Raw genomic sequence first — 22,530 nt, forward strand, 5'->3', positions numbered from 1 at the left:
TTGACATCATCATTGTCATTACAAAAGCATATTCACCGTTGTAACCATAATAGTTTACAAAATCATGAGCCTTTGTTTTAGGAAAGTATAGACATTTTGGAAAACGGTTACGGGTTATTAGGAAGGAAATCATGCCATTGAATCACAAACTTCTAACTTTTGAAAAAAAGGAAAACATGGAAATACTTATGAAATTACAACCTAAGGATCATGCCTTTGAAAGAAAAGGGACGAGCCTTAACATACCTGTGTCGCGCCTTACTAGCTATGCTTATTCGTCCAACTTGTTAGTCTACATTTAAGAAGATCGACACTATCGTTAGATTCATCGACATATACTTGCCTTAACCTTTCTAGTACATTCACTTATGGTCTGCCGAAAATTCGGCAGCATCTCCCCTATAAATACACCATCCCCGAGAATCTAACTCGGCCAATTCAACAACAAACCCGAGAATGGAACTCGGCCACATTATCAACAATAACAATACCAACAATCGTGCCAACAACACCAACAATCAATTCAAGAATATTAAAAAAAATTCACATAATATTCCAAACGACCTACTACTTTACCCAAGACTTTCCAAATTCCACACGAACATTTATAATCTATACTTCAACAATATCCTTCATTCTTATAATCATAAGAAACCACATTAATATCACATTGACTTCTTCCGTAACCCACAAACGATTTCCGTTCACTTCAAATCATTAAATCTTCATTCAACATCATAGAATTCACTACAACAACTAAAATATCAAATAGAATCAATTCACCATAACTTGCAAAACCACCTTCACATTCGGCCACCAAAACTACAAACATATTTTTATGAATTTTCATCCATTCCTATACATTACAACAATAACCAAGATACTAAATAAAATGTGTTCATCATCCTTGCATACAACAACACATACACCATGCACACGGCCACTATACATCATACATATTTCCATGATTCCTACCCATTTCCACATACTACAACATATACATCATCCACAACACATGAAAAAAGATTGAATGCATACCTTTCTTCACACATCTCTTCACTTGATTAGGAGTGTATGTTTGCTCAAATCAATGGTTTGCTTGCTCCAACAACCACTCCATGTTGTTAAGGACGTTCCAATTGGTGGGAAAGCTAGAAGAGAACAATTTTCCTTGGCCAATTTTTCCATGGACTTGTTCGGCCAATACCATGGCCGAATGGTCTCATTTGTTTCTTGCTTTTCTTTAAGTTTTCTTGAACTTTCTAAATGTGAAAAAGATGAACATGTCTTCTTATTATATATTCTTTCCACCACTTTCTATATTTATATTTAAGTCCCTCAATAAAAAAAGTATGGATACATGGCCGTTCTTTCTTTCTCTAGAAATTTCTTCTTTTTTCTTGATTTTTTCTTAAAATAACAAAGAAGACTAGTTGTCTTCTTATGCAAGCTTCTTAATTTATTATTTTGCTAAATTAAATGGATGAATAACCTTGGTTAGTCATCACTTTTTTTTTTTTTTTTGTATATATAGCACGTGCCACACGGCCACATAGGGCCTTCAAGAATTTTCTTGAACACCTTGTCAAATTCTCGTTTTGCCCCTAGCCTTCCACAATATTACCATGGGCCATTTTGTAAATTTCCCTTTTTACCTTTAACCTTTCTCAACATTTCCATACTACCAATGTTCATAAATAATATTCATAACCAACTTGTACATTAGAATAATTTTGGAAGATGGTCATTCCCTTAGCTTTGCCACGATTACCTTGAAATATCCGAACGTATAAAATACGGGATATAACATCCTCCACCCTCGTAGAACATTCATCCTCGAATGTTCAGCTGATCTTATGGGGTGTCATAATACTTCGGGAGGGTCCCTTTTATAGTCGTTCTTCTTTTTATGCCCATTCCTTATCCCTCACCCTATTTTTCTTATAGTCGAACTCCTGGGTCTTTACACGAGCCCTCATTTTCCGGTACTTGAAAATATGGTGATCCCTTTTTGGCCTAATATAATATGGCCTCCCCCCTTTAAGGGGTTCCTTATATGCCAACAGTCCTTTATGAAGTCTTCGTTTATACCTTATTCCTCACCTTCTTTCCCAACTCTGTGCCTAACATATCGAAAGCTTCTTATCCTATGTTTTCCTTTTACTTCCCGTCTATATCCTCATTTGTCCACATTTCCACACCCTTCCATCTACTATTCGTCCTTTCACTTGCTTAGCTCACTTGCTCGTAATTCTTCCTTAACTACGTGTTTGTGTTATAGTTGTGCGTCCATTTTCCTTAAGCGTTTCGCTACTTGTGTTCTTAGCACAGAGTCCTTACAATTTTTACTCTCCCTATCCTTACTCGTCGAACCTTTAACTATATTAATATAGCCAAATATCTATTCCTTTAGCCCCATTTATTGAAATCGGTTCTCGAACCTCATACACTCCTCTCACTGTTTCCTTTTACCAGACTCTATCTCTTTTCACACGTCTACCTCGAGGTCTTACCCAAATAGTCTCATGCTTTGCCGGTAGTTTCTCTCGAGGCTTCTCTCACTGAGGTTTCTTACCTTACACCTCCTTCTGACACTTTGATCTCTTTACTTTCCATCTACTCACTCCCTTTCTTTTCCAAATATCGTTATACTATAATTTCCAAGCTTAACCTATAGTAAATACAATAGCAGTTTACCTAGTAACACTTGTACCATTTATTTGTGCCGTCCCTCGAACTTCGGTGCCCTTGCGTGATCAATGCCTTCCTTACCGTAGCGCCGGTTGCTGGGGCACACACGCCCACCGATAAGATCATATGTGGGATACCCTACACTTCCATATATATATATATATATATTTAATATCAACTAGCCCACAAAATACTTCCATACGCTATTCAAGCCTATCCTAACTCCAGAGCTGTGACGCACTCCCTGTCTCTTCTCTAGTCTAGCCTGTCGCGTGCTATGTGGCTTCTTATAATCTCCAACAATCCTGTATACTCAAATTTTCCTTTAGGTTACTCTAGCTTCTTATTTGTCTCTTATGTCTGTATATGTAGAATTTCTTGCATACTTCCCAGGGGGTCACCCATCATAAATTTGCTCCCATCTGAGCAAGCTTAACCTAGAAACTTCGACAGAATCTGGTACCTTAATGCTGATATAATCGCGTCCACTTCCTCGTATGACCTTTATTACATGTTCTGGAGCAAGTCGGAGTCTTACAGATTCTGAAACATTTTCGTAACACGCCCTTTTCTTTACAATTTCTATTTTGCCCTTTTTGACCCTCAACCTTCACTTTTTGCTCACGTACGTAACTATCTTTCGTCCTGGATTCTCAGATTCCCGATGGTAGAGATCACGCCTTCATCGCCATGCCAAATCCATAACCTTTCCACAACAACGCATCTCACTTATTACCTATTTACAGTATTTCCTTTCCACGCTTCTTCCTGTTAGACGTATCCATTCCGGCAAAATCTCCTTTACCATTTCTATTATTCAAGGTCTATTTGCAGCAAATATCGACAATACTTCACAGAACATACGACTATATGACATAGTCCAGCCATCCAGGACTTCCAGTTCCAAGTAACAGAACAAATATCCAGACTTACCTCTGTGACTTGCCATATCGTCACTCGCCTTCTTCCGTCGCTACTAGGAGTCTGCGGAAATCAACGATTAGTATAAGGAATTTTATTTCCTATGACTTGGCTCTATCGCACGATCTAAGACAGAAAGAAGGTCAACAATTCCTAGATGCCCCGCAGCCTCCTGTTTATAAATGTGGCCGGCTTCACACCTATAAACCGGACTCTACTGGACACGACTTTGAAGACAACCCCTAGGACGACCTGCTCTGATACCACTTTGTCACACCCCGACTTTACTAGGGTGTGATGGGCACCCGACCCTATATTCGGAGCCGAGCGAACCCGCTGACTCTTATTACGTACTTAATCTCTCTAGACTCTAAACCAAATAATCATGAAATACGTAATGAAACTTTCAAAAACTTTCTTTCTGTTAATCTCAACATCAGTAATCATAGGAAACTTATATTATAACACGAATGACACATCGGCTGAACTGACAATCAATAACTACAACTCTGTCTGCAAAGTCTCTGACTTTTAACAAGACACCATAGCATAGTACACTGACTCGGCTACACTCCAGGGCTAAATGGAGCTCGCCAACTTCGCTGGAACATTTTCTGTAATAGTTGTTGCTCATCTGGTTGTACCTGCGTGGCATAAAACGCAGCCCCCGAAAAAGAGGGGTCAGTACGAGCAATGTACTGAGTATGTAAGGCATGATTAGTAACACAGTAAAGAATTTGAACATGAATAATAACAGGATGGAAATATAGAACATGACATGAGGTAAAAGAGTAACCTGTACATATGAGTGCCGCTTAGGCGGGTACCCAGCATGCTTATCTTTCTTTAAAAAAAACATTTCTTATTCATATATATAGAAAATAGAACATGTCATATTGCCGAGGCGTCGGCTCCGATCCATTTAACCCCATATATACATATCATAATTTACTTGCTTTGAAAACATTTCTTTTTCATATATATAGAAAATAGAATATATCATATTGCCGAGGCGTCGGCAGCCGATCCATTTAACCACATATCCCGCGTCCGGGCAGCCCGCGTCCGGGACGATATCATATCATACCAACTGATCAGGTGGCTACGCGTATATAACGCTCTGCCCTTTTTCCCAGCTTCCCCATATTCATATACATGTACATATATCAGCGTCTATAGCTCTCTGGCCCTTTTCCCATCTTCCCCATATACATATACGTATACATGTATCATATAGCAGCATGCAGGAGAGCCCAAAGAAAGTCATATAACTATCGGAGTGACGTAAGGTCGGTAACCTCCGATTACATTATGGAATAATCAAGACCATCATGTCTCGCCTTGAAGGGACTAGTATTATAAGGCGAGACTATCCATGAGAAATAGCGTTAAGAGAACACATAAAGTAAGATCATAAGCATCATAAAACATCAATTTATACACGTTGGAGTCTTTAGAAAATAGAGTCATAATAAGGAATAGAATTAAAATCAAGAGTAGCTCTTTGTTCTTATATTCATATTGGCTCCTTAACTTAAGACTTTTAGACATGAAACCATTCTTGTCATAACCATCCTAGACATATTCTGTTTTTGACATCATCATTGTCATTACAAAAGCATATTCATCGTTGTAACCATAAAAGTTTACAAAATCATGAGCCTTTGTTTTAGGAAAGTATAGACATTTTGGAAAACGGTTACGGGTTATTAGGAAGGAAATCATGCCATAGAATCACAAACTTCTAACTTTTGAAAAAAAGGAAAACATGGAAATACTTATGAAATTACAACCTAAGGATCATGCCTTTGAATGAAAATGGACGAGCCTTAACATACCTCTGTCGCGCCTTACTAGCTATGCTTATTCGTCCAACTTGTTAGTCTACATTCAAGAAGATCGACACTATTGTTAGATTCATCGACATATACTTGTCTTAACCTTTCAAGTACATTCACTTGTGGTCTGCCGAAATTTCGGCAGCATCTCCCCTATAAATACACCATCCCCGAGAATCTAACTCGGCCAATTCAACAACAAACCCGAGAATGGAACTCGGTCACATTATCAACAATAACAATACCAACAATCGTGCCAACAACACAAACAATCAATTCAAGAATATTACAAACAATTCACATAATATTCCAAACGACCTACTACTTTACCCAAGACTTTCCAAATTCCACACGAACATTTATAATCTACACTTCAACAATATCCTTCATTCTTATAATCATAAGAAACCATATTAATATCACATTGACTTCTTCCGTAACCCACAAACGATTTCCGTTCACTTCAAATCATTAAATCTTCATTCAACATCATAGAATTCACTACAACAACAACTAAAATATCAAATAGAATCAATTCACCATAACTTGCCAAACCACCTTCACATTCGGCCACCACAACTACAAACATATTTTTATGAATTTTCATCCATTCCAATACATTACAACAATAACCAAGATACTAAATAAAATTTGTTCATCATCCTTGCATACAACAACACATACACCATGCACACGGCCACTATACATCATCCATATTTCCATGATTCCTACCCATTTCCACATACTACAACATATACAATCATCCACAACACATGAAAGAAGATTGAATGCATACCTTTCTTCACACATCTCTTCACTTGACTAGGAGTGTATGTTTGCTCAAATCAATGGTTTGCTTGATCCAATAACCACTCTATGTTGTTAAGGACGTTCCAATTGGTGGGAAAGCTAGAAGAGAACAATTTTCCTTGGCCAATTTTTCCATGGACTTGTTCGGCCAACACCATGGCCGAATAGTCTCATTTGTTTCTTGCTTTTCTTTAAGTTTTCTTGAACTTTCTAAATGTGAAAAAGATGAACATGTCTTCTTATTATATATTCTTTCCACCACTTTCTATATTTATATTTAAGTCCCTATAATAAAAAAAGTATGGATACATGGACCTTTTTTCTTTCTCTAGAAATTTCTTCTTTTTTCATGAATTTTTCTTAAAATAACACAGAAGACTAGTTGTCTTCTTATGCAAGCTTCTTAATTTATTATTTTTCCTAAATTAAAAGGATGAATAACCTTGGTTAGTCATCACTCTTTTCTCTTTTTTTTTTTTTGTATATATAGCACGTGCCACACGGCCACATAGGGCCTTCAAGAATTTTCTTGAACACCTTGTGAAATTCTCGTTTTGCCCCTAGCCTTCCACAATATTACCATGGGCCATTTTGTAAATTTCCCTTTTTACCCTTAACCTTTCTCAACATTTCCATACTACCAATGTTCATAAATAATATTCATAACCAACTTGTACATTAGAATAATTTTGGAAGATGGTCATTCCCTTAGCTTTTCCACGACTACTTTGAAATATTCGAACGTATAAAATACGGGATATAACATATGGGGTAATGTATGACAAAGTAGAATTCGGATCAATTAATGCATATACATCATGAGAGGATACTGATAATACATAACTGTGACAACATCGGGGGAGGACGCAAGATCCGGTCATCCAACTACTGCATAGATACGGTTTTGAGGGCCGCTTGAACTGGATGCTCCTCCCCTGCCTCTACCATGACTTGCTGGTGCCTGTGAACCTTGCCCCACAGGGTGTAGCGAAGATGAAGAGCCGACTACTGATCCCGTGGGATAAACCTTATCTCTGCCATTCCTAAAGTGACAATCACGCATCATATGACCAATCCGACTAAAGGCAAAACAAGCATCTGAAACTCGATGGCACTGTCCCCAATGTGGCTTACCAGATTGATTGCACCATGGTAAGGGTGGCCTCATCTGACCGGATTCACCTTTATACTGGGAACCCAAAACTCTGGAGCTCTAACCCGATCTGGAATAAATAGGGTGATCAAATCTCTTGCCCGCAAATCGAGGAGGTGCACTGTCCACTAATTGTCCTGAATACCTAGAATATTGTTGCCTTTGACCCCCTCTGAACTCACTAGCAACACTAGAAGATTTGGCCCTCTTACGATATCCTCTATCAGAATCACGCTCACTCCTTTGCGGCTGCTGCTGTTCTTCCAAATTCTGGGCATGGGCCTGAATACGAGCAACATCCATTCTATTCTGAAGCGAGGCCCTTAAACACTTCTTAATCAAATTTGGCCCCAACCCACGTACGAACCGATGTACACGGTCCCACATGTCAGCTACTATGGCTGGTCCATACCTAGCCAAAGAATTAAAGCTGAGACTGTACTCCCGAGCACTCATATTCCCTTGCCTTAGATTTAAGAACTTGTCAGCTCGGGCCCGTCAAACGTCCGATGGCAGATAATGTCGGAAGAAGGCATCCACAAACTCTTGGAACACCGGGGGAGGTGCATTTATGTCACGACCCAAACCGATAGGCCATGACTAGTGCCCGAGCTGAACACCCGTATACGAACCTGCTAGATATAATCAGACTGGAACAATATGGCAATCTGTAAAAGCATGCCGTAAATGCATCATGTCATATATCAAAATGAACCTGTCTCCTGAGAAGTCACAGCTAACCAAAATATAAAAAATTATGCAAGGCGACAGGGCTGCTACTATACACAGGGACATCAAAAACGAACTAAATTGATATAGCTAACCCAAAACACATATACACGACCCACATATGTCTACAGACCTCTACTAGTATAACAAGGCCTATGTCAAAGGATCTATACCAAAATGACTCAGGCTCTGGAACAGTGGAGCTCCCCAAGTAGCTGAGTAGCAGTCCTAAGCTGGAGGATCACCAAACTGAGTATCTGTACCTGCGGGCATGAAACGTAGCTCCCAAAGAAAGGGGGTCAATACGGAAAATGTACTGAGTATGTAAAGCACGAAGTACAATAAAGAAGATCATGACTGAGTAAAAGATGACAGGAGACAAGTAAAAAGATGGCAGGAGACAAGTATGATAATCAAAGATACCAATGCAGCTGTGCCTTATGAGATGAGAGTCATCCATATCTATATGACTCGGTGAAACTAAACAATAACCATGTGCACGAATAGAATATTAGGAGAAATCATGTATAAAATGAACCATAAACTGAGACTCAATAGAATAATTAGAAGGAACCAACACTTGAGAATCAAAGACAACTATCATGTCAAGTACCACTGAGAACTAGAACTCATTGGAGTCATATATGTTCATCGTTCGCTCATTTTATGTAATGCACGCCAAAAAGAGAAAGAAAGGATAACTTTACATACGCTTTGGAGCCGTTAGAAATAGAGTCATCATCAACGAATAAAATTGAGAAAAACAAGAAGTAGCTCAACATTCTCATATTCGCATTAAAATCATAAACTTTAATCCTTAAAACACAAAATCATCATTATTGTTGTCATCCTCATTGAATCATTCTCATCCTTGACATCATGAGAGGCTTTAGGAACCATGAACTTTTAGCTTTTGAAAACAAGGAGGTTACGGAAACTGTTATGAAATCATATTATAGGAATCATGCCTTTGAAAGAAAGGGACGAGCCTTAACATACCTATTCGACCTCCAATTATCCAAACTTATTCGTCTGAACTCGTGAGTCGACATTTAAGACGATTTACACTATCATTATACTCATCATAGTATACTTATACTAAACTTTCAAGTCAAACTACTCTATATTCTGCCAAAAATCGGGTAGCATCTCCCCTGTTTATATGCCTAGCCTAAAATCCCAATTCAGCAACCAACAACAACAACATCAATACCAACACTAAAAATCTCACTTTCAACACCAACATGTGCCATAAAACAGCACACACACTGTTTTCCAAGTTCCATAACTAACCAACTTACTATACAATTATTTAACGACTTTATCTCCGTAAATAAGCCTTAAATAATACCAAAAGAGAAAGATTCATACCTTTTTCTTGTCAAAACGATAATATCTTCAAGATTCCACCTTGAATACAAGCTAAATCCAACGCAAATTAATACCGTGATCACAACTACGCGCTATCTGAGCCTTGATTAGCTAAATCACTCAATTCTCTCAACTTGTTATGACCAAAATACCCATATATATGCTGAGCTCCCAATCTGATTTTTTTTGGTGAAAAAATGGGGTTTTACCCCCTTTATAAAGTTCAAATTCGGGGGTCACTGTAGCATTCGACTGTAGCAAGTTTTATTGTAGCATTACTGTAGCACGCGTTTCTACTCTGTCAACTTAACTTGTAACGTCCATAATTATCTACTTCGACGTCCTATGCCCGAGCGGTTTATTGCGTTGCAAACTACAATCGACGAACTTCATTTTAGGATTTTGGAACACCTTAAAACACTTCATATGCTAAGATATATTCTTCCCTCAAGTTGGACCAAAATTTTCACACGAAACTTTTCCCATCCTTTCTCCAAAGTCGTACTACTCCATTTCTTCAACTCATTTCCTTATAAAACCTTCCGGTATACATTATATACATCATTCACTCATTAAATATACTTAATAGTGCTTGCTCATTATATTCCAAAGTGGTTTTACTTAATCATAACTCAACGTACTTATGTTTCAAATTTGATAAGTGCTTTTTGAAGATACGGAGTGTAACAATTTGCCCCTCTTGAAGACATCCAAGTGTTATACCAATAGACGGCCACATCCCGTAATCAATAAGAAGCATATTCAACTGACTTAGTATTAGAAGTGTGTATTATCCGTAGCGTCCTCAGCATCTCATCTATAAAGCCCTGCGGGTCCTCATCCGACTTTGACTCGTACAATTCTTGAGGGTTCAAGCTAATAAAATCACGAACGTTTACAGTAACCGCTCGGTCACCATGGCCCGCGCCCTGCCGCAAGGCCTGAGCGGAGACTAATTAGGTTATAAATTGAATGGCCTCTCTCATCTACTGGCCTGAGGCATCTGGCGGCGGAACTGTGGGTACTAGAGCTGGAGTTGAGGCCCCTTCATGCTCCTCTTAAATGGGTGGAGTAGGAAAGGTCCGAGATGGAACATTATTATGGGACTCACCCTCCTCTATCTCAGCCGGTGGGTCTCGTTCAGTCCTCCTTCCGGCCACCGTCTTGCCTTTCTGGGCTGCTATAGGTTTCCTCTTCACAGGCATCGCTGAAATCATAGCACGCAAATAGGAAAAAGGGATCCTGATAACATAGCTCCATCGCATGATCTAAGATAAGAAAGAAAAGTTAATCATTCCTAAATTCCCCACAACCTCTTCTTTATAAGTGTGGCGCGCTTCACACCCATAAATAAGATTCTACTGCTCTGACACCACTTTTGTCACGACCCAACTGAAGGGCCATGACTGGCACCCGGAGCTAACCTACCGAGCACCTATGAACATATATCTCATAATCGTTTCTAGGTAGGCCACAAAGCTAGCTCATGGGTGTCATACTCCGTAAGAGCATATATCACAAGATAATGGCACATCTTTATATAATCAACAACTACTATGCTCATAGACACAAGCCAACAAGGCTGCCAAAATATTATACAACAATATGAACTGGTAAGGTTATGAAACTTCTAACTATCCGCACATGTCTACAAGCCTCTACATAGAATACAGAAATCCATAAAGATGGGGCAGGACTCCGCCATGCCAAGTATATACATAAAAGATGTAATACCAACAAACTGTAGTTCCGAAGAAAATGGAGCACTTCTGAAACTCCGCTGATGAATCTCTTAAGGATCAGATTCGTCTCCCTGCTTCCCTGCGGACATGAATGTAGCACGTAGCGTCCACCTAATAGGACGCCAGTACAAAAAATGTACTGAGTATGTAAGGCATGAATAACAACATAACACGAGATATAGAACATAACATGAGAAAAATAGATAACTTGTACATCTGATTGCCTCTTAAGGAGGATACCATGCATGCTTAGCCTTTTTTACAAAAACATTTTTCATACATATATAACATATTAGTGTTACGGAACGTGTAGCCCGATCCATTACCATATATACCGCTTCCGGGACGATATCATATATACCAGCTGATCAGGTGGTTATATGTATATAACGCCTCGCCCTTTTCCCATATTCCATATATATATATACCATGCATAAGAACCCAAATAAAAGATATAACTTTATCGGAGTGACTTAAGGTCTGTAACCTCCAGTTTATATTATTGAACAATCATCATCACTATATCTCACCTCGAAGGAATAAATAACATAAGGTGAGATCAACAACAATGAATAAAATCAAGAAAATCAAGAAACAAGCTCAATAATCTCATAATAGCATAAATCCATAAGTTTTGGAATCTCTAAAAATGGAATCATCATCATAATCATTATCATCATAGAATATATATACCTTTAGCATCATAAGAAACTATAATAATCATGAACTTCTAGCTTTTGGGAATAAGGACGTCAAGGAAAACATGTATGGTTTCATAGAGAATAGAATCATGCCTTTAGAAAGAAAGGTTTAACCTTAACATACATTTTTGGTCTCCTACTACTTAACGCTTATCCTCCCAATTTCGTAAATCTAAATTCAAGAGAATTCATACTATTATTAGGCTTATCATCACATGCTTATCTTAAACCGTCAAATTAAACCCCTTTTAGAATCTACCGAAATTCGGGCAGCATCTCCCTTCTTTATATCCCTAACGCGAAATCACAATACCAACAAAACAACAACAATATCAACACTAATATCAACAACATCATCATCAATACCAATATACTTAATGAAACATCCCACAGGATGTTTATTGAATTTCTCAACCAACTAATTCATTATATGACCATTTAATAGATCTATCTTCGTAAATACTCCTAAATCACTATCAATAAGGAGAGATTCTTACCTTATTCCCACTAGGGCTGCAATATCTTCAATATCCGCATTGTATCCAAGCCAATATTCACCGCAATACGATACTATAATCACAACTATACGCTACCCGAACCTAAATCTTGAGATTACACTTGATTTGACGTAAAATTTATGGGTGGAAGTTGGGAGAAAGTTCCAGAGGTTTTAGGATATTTTTGAGAGGTGGTTTGGATGAAAATAAGGGGTAAACCCCCTTTTATATTGTTTTAGAGTCGGTTTGCACCGACCTAAAATTTCGCACACTGTAGCTAGCCCGTTCGGCCACTGTGGCTGGGCGCGCCTCTGCTCCGCTGGCCAAACTTCTAGCATCCATAACTCTTTACTCCGATATCATATCGATGAGCGGTTTGTTGCGTTAAAAACTAGACTTCATGAAATTCATTTTAGGCTTTTACTTTACTTGAAAACTCTTCATATACTAAACGATATTCTTTCCCCAAGTTAGCTCAAAATTATCGTACGAAATCTTGCCCATCCTTTCTCCAAAATTCCAACAACTTAGTTTCCTTGATTCACTTGTTCTCCAATCCCTCCATGACCTATTATATAAATTTAAACCCCATAACCATAAGATAGGCATATATAACATCATATATCCTAGGAAATATCTCCAGTTTCTAAAATTGAACAACTAACACCTAACGAATCTCAACGTACAAAACTACGAGGTGTAACATTATCAAACAAACTATTCTTCTTCAACAACCCAAGAACAGTGCGAAGATGGCTCTCATGCTCCTCTCTAATCTTGGAATACACCAAGATATCATCAATAAGCACAATCATAAAGAAGTCAACGAATGGCCTATAGATGCCATTCATCAAAGTCATGAATACAGTCGGGGCATTGATAAGCCAAAATAACATCACCAGAAACTCATAATGCCCATACCTCATCCGAAACGCTTTCTTCGGAATATCCTCAGCCCTGATCTTCAGCTGATGGTAGCCGGAACGCAAGTCAATCTTCGAGAACACTGAAGCGTCCAGAAGCTGGTCAAATAAATCATCAACAAGAGGCATAGGGCACTTTCTATGAGTAGTAACCTTGTTCAGCTGGTGATAATGGATGGACATCCTCATAGATCCATTTTTCTTCTTCACAACTAACGCAGGAGCACCCTAAGGGGTGACACTCGGTCTAATGAACCCCCTGCTGAATTAATCCTACAACTGCTCCTTAAGCTCCCTCAACTCGGCGGGTGCCATATGGCGGAATAGAAATCGGGCGGGTGCCTGGATCTAAGTCAATACAAAATTCAATATCGCGATTAGGTGGCATACCCGGCAGATCGAACGGGAATATCTCCGCAAACTCGCTCACAATGGGAATGTACTCAAGGGGTGGAGATGCAACAGTAGTGTCACGCACATTAGCCAGATAAGATAAACACCCCTTGTTGACTAATTTCTATGCCTGAAGAAAGGAAATAATATTCTTCAGAGCGGGACTAGGAGTACCCCTCCACTTTAGTCTAGGAATGCCCGGCATGGCTAAAGTGACTGTCTTGGCATAACAGTCCAAGATTGCATGATTAGGAGAAAGCTAGGTCATACCAAAAATAATATCGAAATCCACCATATCAAGTATCATCAAGTATACCCTCGTGTCATAACACATAAAAGTAACCAAGAATGACCAATAGACTCGATCAACCACAACAGAAACTCTGACTGGAGTAGGTAGACAAATGAACAGGTACCGCTATCCTATCAAAAGTAAAGTCCCAACAAACATCATGATATGCAGACACATACGAATAAGTGGATCCAGGATTAAATAATACAGATCCTGTTCTGTGTCGAACAGAAACGGTACCTAAAATGACAGCATCCGAGGCCTCCGGCTCATGTCAACCTGGGCCCCACCATGACCAGAATGTCCAGACTGTGATCCACCTCTTTAACTCTGGGGCCCACTTTGGTCGGCCTGGGATCCACCCCTAGAAATTTGTAGACCACCACGCCCTGGCTGAGCACCGCCTCTCAAAGAAGCACCACCTCGGCTACCTAAAGATACGAGAGTCCTCTGGGCTGATAACCTTGCCTACGTCGAGACACTCTCGAGTAAGATGACCAAATGCTCCACACATAAAAAAAGCCTTAGAATACGGAGCCGGATGGATCGAAACTGAAAACTTAGCTGGAACAACTCTGTCTGTTGGTCGAGAAAATGAGCTCCTACAAGCTCTCTGCCTTGATAGCCCACAAGAAAAAGCCTGCAACTCTGACTGCACAGGGTAGCCGGAATAGGTCGTATACTGCATAGAAGACTGTCCGGTGCTCCTTGAACTGGAACCACTATAACCCCTAAACTGTCACCACCTCTTCTCACTAACCCCTCCAAATGCGCTGGCCTTAGTAGCATCGACTAAGGAAGCATTCTCAATAATGGACTGGAAGGAAGTGTTATGCCTTGAAAATTTGGGTTGTTGCGCGGTAAACAGACTAACGCAAGTTATGGTGGTTATGGCGTCCCTACAAGCAAGAAGGGATACTTAATGATTCTAATTAGGAATCCAAAGACACATGAGGAGAAAGAGGAGAGCTCGTTCGAGAATGTTAAGGCAGGGGGTGTCTTCCCCCATGTACAAATATACCAGCAGGTGTTTATGGTAATTTACGGGCCTATAAGTTGAATGGATCAAATCAGCGAAATCTGAAATGAATTAGGAAAGTCTGCAGGCACCAGTCACGGTCGATGGGCCATCGACATATCGACGGACTGTCGATGTGTGCCGTCCCTGCGTTTCTGCAATCAGGCATTTGCAGGCATGAAACAACGAGGTTTGTCAACGGGTCGTCGACCCGGCCGTCGAACCGTCTCTCTGAAATCTTCTAGTTTCAGCTATAAATAGACGACACTTGTCTAAAATTTTCAGATTAATTTTTCTCTTTAAGTCTTGAAAGCCCTAGAACATTTCTGATATCATATTATGATATATCCAAGGGAAATTAAGGATTAAACACCAAGAATTAGTAAAAATCAAGTGTATGGATGCTCACTAGGGTTTGTAGAGATCAAGGATCCCTTTTGGATTGAAGTGGGATTTTCTCCAAGTGAAGTATTTAGATCCAAAGTCCATTCTGACATCATCCAAGGTATGTTTAATGTTCAATTCATGTTATTAAGAATATTAAGAGGTTAAAAGACCTGGATTATGGAAGGGAGGAGAATATGGAGTACAAATATGGAAATAATGATATTCTTGAATGATGACTTAACTTGAATAATAGTTTTTAACATGTCATGAATACAATCTTGTGTTGAATAATACAAATGATGTTAAAAGAGTAATTTATGAGAAGGAATAGGGTGTTGTATTATAGCTGTGGTTATGGAAGATTTTGAAGGTGGGTTTGAGAAGTAAACAATTTTTAGCTTAAAGAATCTATTCACTATGATATTATAGATGTCGTTATTGATGTTTGGGAGTTGTCCTATTTTATGGAAGAAGTTGTCGAAACAAGGGAAATGCCGCCCAATTTCCATTAACTCCTAGTTGCTTTAGCTTAAGCTTAAGTATGTTTTCGGTTGTATAATCTTAGTGAAAATTCCCTTGAAGGTAGAACCACGAGCTTGAAAGGCAAACAATTAGATAGTAGAGTCAATAAGATATAATGATATATGAGGCTAGTCCCCTTCTTTCAAAAGCATGACTCTTACCTTATGAATTCTCCCCTATATTCCCATGACCTTCTTACATCCCTAAAGATCCTTAAGAGCTTCTGATGAGATGTGTTCTATGACAATGATGACAATGATGATGCCTTCATTGAGCTTGATAATCTTACGTTTATGATTTCATTGATGTTATTTCTTGTTGTTGCCTCACCTCATGATGCTAGTTCTTTCAAGGCGAGGCATAGTGATGAGGATGTTTCATAATGTAATCGGAGGTTCCTGACCTTATTTCACTCCGATAGATTGATAGCTTTTCTTGAGCTCCCATGCATGTCTTGGCCTATGTATATGTATGACTACACCGCGCCTAGCTGGCAGGGTATGACACCACTTCAGTGGGCGGCTTATGGATAATGGTAACACCGTGCCTATTTGGGCGGACATGATACCACTAGTGGGCGGCGCGACATGACTGGCCCGGACGCGGGCTAATGATGCTATGGATTCAGAAAGATTATGTATGTATATGTGATATGTTAAAAGGTAAACGTGAGCATGCATGATTCCTCCTTAAGAGGCAAGCAGTTACAGTTATCTTTTCTTTTTATGCTTTCGATGTTTCCTTATTATGTTATCGCATATGCCTTACATACTCAGTACAATGTTCGTACTGACGTCCTTTTCTTTATGGACGTTGTGTTCATGCCCACAGGTAGACAGGGAAACAGAGCAGACACTTAGGAGCTTACTCAGTAGGTTTACAGGAGCACTCCACTACTCCAGAGGTGCAGTTTTAATATATTATTTTGTATTCATATTTGGGTATGACGGGGTCCTTTCCCGTCTTTATGTCTCAGTACTCTAGTAGAGGCTCGTAGATACGTATGCGTGGGTAGTAGTTGTCTCATGGTTACATCAGTGTATATTTTTGTATATCATTTTTGCAGCCGTGAGGGCTCATATATATATATATATTAAAGTTTGTGTATATTCAGGATGGGTATGACAATTAGCAGTATGAGTGGTGCTAGGTAGTCAGCTCTGGGTACCCTTCACGGCCCCTAGTCGGGTCGTGACAAAAGTGGTATCAGAGCTGTTCTGTCCTAGAGTGTGTTTACGAGCCGTGTCCCGTAGAGTCTTGTTTATAGGTGTGAAGCGCTCCACGCTTATAAATGAGAGGCTGCGGGGAATTTAGGAACAATGACCGTTTTTATTCTTCATAGATCGTGCGATAGAGCTATGTTATAAGATTTCCTTTCCCCTAATTGTGCGTTATGATTTCAGCAATATCGGTAAAGAGAAAAGCGACAGCCGCCCAGAAGGGCAAGAAGGCGGGCTGAACAGGAGCCACCAGTACATATAGAGGAGGGTGAGTCCCACAATGAGGCTCCATATCACACCTCTCACATTCCGCCTGTTTTAGAGGAACAGGAAGGGGCCTCAGCTCCAGCTCTAGCTCCAGTGCCTCCAGTCCTCCACTGGGTGGTTCGGCTCAGCATATGACCTAGGCCATTCAATTATTGACTCAGCTAGTTGCCGCCCAGGCTTAGCGACAAAGTGCGGGTCTGGGTGATAGAGCTACTACTACCCGAGCCCGTGATTTTATGAATTTGAACCCGCCAAAATTTTTCGAAACAAAGCCGAATGAAGGCCCGAAAGGTTTTATAGATGAGATGTTGAGAACACTTAGGATTATACATGTTTTCGATACTGATTCAGTGGTGTTAGCGTCCTATAGATTGCGGGATGTCGTCGTTCTATGGTACAATAATTGGATAGCTTCAAGGAAGGAAAATGCGCCTCCCCCAGTTTGGCAGGAATTCGTATATGCCTTTATTCATTACTATTTGCCACCCGAGGTTCGAAGAGCACGAGCGGATAAGTTTTTGAATTTAAAGCAAGGGAATATGAGTGCCCGGAAGTATAGTCTTCACCTTAATTCATTGGCTAGATATGCTCTGACTATGGTGGCTGACATGGGAGATAAAATACATAGATTTGTGAGTAGCCTAGGGCCACTTTTGCTCAAGGATTGTTTGACAACTTCACTTCAGGAGGGGATGGACATCTCTCGTATTCAGGCGCACGCCCAAAATCTAGAGGAGCAGCAGCAGCTACCTCGAGGTTAGCGGGATATGGATAGAGGGCAGAGCAAGAGGGCCAGATCTGCTGGTGCTAGTAATGAGTATAGACGGGGTCAGAGGCAGTCTTATTCCAGATATTCAGGCCAGTCTGCGACTAGTGCACCTCCTCGATTCGCGGATAGGAGATTTGATCGCCCCATTTATTCTGGTCCGGGTCAGAGTTCGAGAGTCTCAGGTTCCTATTTTGGAGGTGATTACAGTCAGAGGAGACCACTAGTTCCACGATACAATCAATGTAGGAAATTGCATTCCGGTCCGTGTCGTCAGGGCTCAGATGCTTGCTACGCATGTGGTCAGGTGGGGCACATGATATGTGATTGCTCGTCGATGGGTGGTGAGTTGGGGCTCAGCCCATAGGATCCGCAGCTGGTTCTTCCTCGTCTGTGCGCCTGGTAGGGCAGACTCCCCAGACTCCAGTAGGTCGCGGTAGGGGCAGAGGGGGAGCATCCAGTTCAGGTGGCACTTAGCCCTGTATTTATGCTTTAGCCGGACGGCAGGATCTTGAGTCTTCCCCTGATGTGGTTACAGGTATGCTATCCATATTCTCTCACGATGTTTATGAATTGATTGATCCGGGTCCCACGTTGTCTTATATCACCCCTTATATTGCTGGCCAAATTGGGGTGAAGCCCGAGCCAATTAAACCTTTTGAGGTATCTACTCTGGTTGGTGATCCAGTAATAGCCAGGTAAGTTTATAGAATTGTGTGATTGTGGTATGTGATCGTCAGACTAAAGCTTATTTGATTCACCTAGAAATGCTAGATTTTGATGTGATTATGGGCATGGATTGGTTGGCCTCTTGTTATGGCAATGTGGATTATAGAACCAAAGTGGTTCGATTCCAATTCCCCGGAGAGTCAGTGCTGGAATGCAAAGGTAATACAACGTCTCCAATGGTTAGGTTTATTTCTTTCCTTAAGGTGAGAAATATGATTGCAAAAGGTTATATTTATCATCTAGTCTGGGTTCATGACACTATAGCACAGCCCCCGACTTTTAAATCCGTCCCAGTAGTAAACGTGTTTCCGAATATATTTCCAGATGAACTTCCAGGCCTTCCTCCGGAAAGAGAGATCGATTTTGCTATTGATGTGTTGCCGGATACTAAACCTATATCTATTCCTCCTAACAAAATAGCTCCTGCAGAATTAAAAGAGCTAAAGGCACAACTGAAAGATTTGCTCGAGAATGGATTTATTAGACCTAGTTCATTACCATGGGGAGCACCTGTCTTGTTTGTGAGAAAGACGGATGGCTCCCTACGAATGTGCTAAGTGGTTTTCCAAAATTGATTTGAGATCAGGGTATCATCAAGTGAGAGTTAGAGAAGAAGATATTCCCAAGACGGCTTTCAGAACCAGATACAGCCATTGTGAATTTCGGGTAATGTCATTTGTTGTGTTCATGAATTTAATGAATAATGTGTTCAGACCTTTCTTAGATCTATTTTTGATAGTGTTCATCAATGACATTTTGGTATATTCTCGGTTAGAAACAGAGCATGCAAACCACTTGCGTATGGTCCTTGGGATTCTTCGGACTCGTGAATTGTATGCTAAGTTTTCGAAATGCAAATTTTGGCTAAATTCTGTGACTTTTCTGGGCCATATTATCTCGGCTGATGGCATTCGTGTAGATACTCAAAAGATTGAGGCTGTGAAGACTTGGCCAAGGCCGACAACACCTACAGAGGTCCGTAGCTTTTTGGGATTGGCAGACTATTATAGAAGATTTATGGAAGGATTCTCTTCTATTTCAGCACCACTGACGAAGTTAACTCAGAAATCAGCCAAATTTCAATGGACGGATGCGTGTGAGCGTAGTTTCCAGGAATTAAAGGATAGACTGACTTCGGCTCTAATCCTGACACTTCTCGAAGGGTCAGAAGGCTATGTTGTTTATTGTGATGCCTCCGATGTTGGGTTAGGCTGTGTATTAATGCAGCATGGGAAGGTTATATCCTATGCTTCCAGGCAACTGCGAAAACATGAGATGAATTATCCGACCCATGATCTTGAATTAGTTGCGGTTATTCATGCACTGAAGATATGGATACATTATTTGTATGGCGTACATGTTGATATTTATACAGATCATAAAACTCTCCAGTATATTTTCAAGCTGAAGGAGTTGAACCTACGGTAGAGGCGATGGTTAGAATTGCTGAAGGACTATGACGTGAGTATTTTATATCACCTCGGAAAAGAAAATGTGGTGGCCGATGCTCTCAGCTGTAAATCTATGGGCAACCTATGTGATGTTTGCGAGCTCCACTAGCTAGCTAGCCTCGGAGATCGCCTAATTGATTTAAGCAATGCGGGAGTTGATATTCACAACCCAGCTGTTTCATCCTTAGATATGGGGGTGAGAGAGCGCCAATATGAAGATCCGCAGTTGAATCACTATAGAGAAACATTCCCTGAGAAAGAGAAGTCACCATTTGAAGCTTCTGCAGATGGAGTTCTCAGGTACCGAGGCAGGCTATGTGTGCCAGATGTAGCAGTACTACGTCGTCAGATTTTAGAAGAAGCTCATTATTCTCAATATTCTATCCACCCGGGAGGGAAAAAGATGTACCATGATCTTAAGTTAATGTATTGGTGGGATGGAATGAAGAATGATATAGCAGAATTTGTAGCTCAATGCCCAAATTGCCAGCAAGTGAAAATTGAGCATCAAAAGCCAGGAGGATTGTTACAAGCCATGGAAATTCCAACCTGGAAATGGGAAATGATCAACATGGATTTCATAGTAGGTTTGCCTCGTTCCTGGTGCAAGTATGACTTCATATGGGTGATTATTGACAGACTCACAAAATCAGCTCATTTTCTTCCAATCAGAACCACATATTCAGCAGAAGATTATGCAAGGTTATATGTTTAGGAGATAGTGCGACTTCATGGTATCCCAGCATCTATTATCACAGATAGAGGAGCACAATTTACTGCTAAATTCTGGAAATCCTTTCAGGAAGGTTTGGATAAGTTGCTAAATTCTGGATAGACTCAGCACAACATTTCATCCACAGACCGATGGACAAGTTGAACGCACTATTCAGACCTTAGAAGATATGTTGCAGGCACGTGTATTGGATTTCGGAGGCAATTGGGATGCTCATTTGCCACTTATTGAATTTTCCTATAACAATAGTTATCATTCCAGCATCCAGATAGCTCCGTATGAAGCTTTGTATGGAAGGAAGTGTAGATCTCCAATTGGATGGTTTGAGGTCGGAGAGACACAACTGATAGGTCCAGAATTGGTTCAACAAGCGATGGAAAAGATTAAGGTTATCTGAGATCGATTGTTGACAACCTAAAGTCACCAGAAATCTTATGCGGACAATCGTCGATGGAAACTGGAATTCCAAATAAATGATTGGGTGTTCTTAAAAGTGTCGTCGATGAAGGGCATAATGAGATTCAGCAAGAAGGGTAAGCTCAGTCCCAGATATATTGGGCCATATAAGGTTGTACGCAAGGTGGGCCAAGTGGCATATGAATTAGATTTACTCCAGAACTTGAAACAGTCCATCTAGTTTTTCATGTGTCGATGCTCCGCAAATATGTTGGAGATCCATCTAGAGTCGTGCCAGTGGATGATGTTAAAGTTACAGGGAAGTTGGCTTATGAAGAGGTACCCATTGTTGTATTGGATAGGCAAGTGCGGAAACTCAGAAACAAAGAGGTAGCCTCAGTTAAGGTCTTGTGGAGAAACAATAACCGAGAGGAAATGACTTGTGAAGCGGAACAAGATATGAAGTCCAAGTATCCACACTTATTTCCATCCCAGAGGAGGTTCGAGACAAGACGCCATTGATATAAGGTATGTAACGCTTCTTTTAATAATTGTGGTCGTGTGTGGCCATGTTTTCTTGCTGCTGTTATTGTGGCCGTATGAGGCAATGTCATTTGGGGGTGTTTTGACAGGATTGTAGTGCCACATTACAATGGAAACTCTGGCAAAATTTCTGTTGAATCCCCGAGAACTTAACATTCAGGGACGAATGTTCTTAAGGGGGGGGGGGAGAATTTTACGCCTCAGAATTTCAGGTTGTTGCGTGGTAAATATACTAACGCAAGTTAAGGTAGGCATGGCATCCCTACAAGCAAGAAGGGATACTTAATGATTATAATTAGGATTCCAAAGACAGTTGAGAAGAGAAAGGAGAGCTTATTGGAGAAAGTTATGGCAGAGAGTGTCTTACCCCGTGTACAAATATACCAGCAGGTGTTTCTGGTAATTTACGGGCCTCTAAGTTGAACGAATCAATTGGC

This window comes from Lycium barbarum, chromosome 2 (genome assembly GCF_019175385.1).
Source record: "Lycium barbarum isolate Lr01 chromosome 2, ASM1917538v2, whole genome shotgun sequence".
NCBI lineage: Eukaryota > Viridiplantae > Streptophyta > Magnoliopsida > Solanales > Solanaceae > Lycium > Lycium barbarum.